Source organism: Amaranthus tricolor, chromosome 11, assembly GCF_026212465.1.
Source record: "Amaranthus tricolor cultivar Red isolate AtriRed21 chromosome 11, ASM2621246v1, whole genome shotgun sequence".
NCBI classification, from domain to species: Eukaryota; Viridiplantae; Streptophyta; class Magnoliopsida; order Caryophyllales; family Amaranthaceae; genus Amaranthus; species Amaranthus tricolor.
The window spans coordinates 2,439,093-2,440,211 of NC_080057.1; positions in this window are offsets into that span (position 1 = coordinate 2,439,093).

The following is a 1,119-nucleotide window of genomic DNA, read 5'->3' on the forward strand; positions in this document are numbered from 1 at the left end:
TATTTGAATTTATTTTAATGTCATAATTTGATTGAAATGTTTAAATTTAGATGTATAAATTGAATTTGACTCAATTATTATGACTCATTAATTAATTTATTTAAATCATCAAATTTTATATTAGTTTAGTTAAGTTAAGTAGGATAATTCTACTTACAAGATTGAATTGATAAATCGTAGAAAAGAAGTCCTACATTTACTTATGCATAAAATTTTTTTTAGGCAAAGGCTAACCACGCTATATTAAAAAGACTAAATTAGGAAATAGAATCAAAAAATTACAAATTATATAATACTTATCCCGTTCCGATATACCTGCTACAAAAGTATTTTTGATACAGTTTATTATTCAAGTTTATTTTATATATTGCGGCTAATGTGTAAGAATAAATATAGTCAAGTGCAATCTTATTTGAATCGTCTAATCATGTATTTTCACAAAAATAATTTATTTTTATAATTTTTAACTATGCAGAACTCAAGATATAAATAATCAAAATAATGACTTGAATTGCATAATAAAGTGAAATATAAAAAGTATAATGAAACAAAGGAAATATATTATAACATGTGATTGTGATCAATACAAAATTTTATACTATATTAGATAATATGATTAATGCTTAAATAATTCAAAGTATAAAATCATATCATATCATGATAAATGTTGAAAAATGAAAAATGACAAATGACATCTTTAGAGGGCTTTGACTTTGACAAATGGAATTAATTTGGTCAATGATAGTTGATTATATGACAATATTTACTTAATCTAGAATATGATTTATTTTTAAATTGGAGCTAAATCAGGTAAAGTATTTATGTAATTGTTATAGCAATTCTATATACCTAAACTAGAATTTGATATGATTAATTGAATGAAAAAGTAATGTATTCGAAAATTAAATTTTAAAAAAACTATAGATTTAATTTTTGCTTTAGAAAAAGTCATGTATTCGATAAATGCAATTGCAATAATATGTATTTAAACTACTCTTTAAAGTTATATATTTATATATTTCATACTAATAAATTCATAAATAGTACAAATTTCTATACTAATATAATATATAATTTATAATTTAAAAGCTCAAATACGTTTCATAGCAAGATGTAATT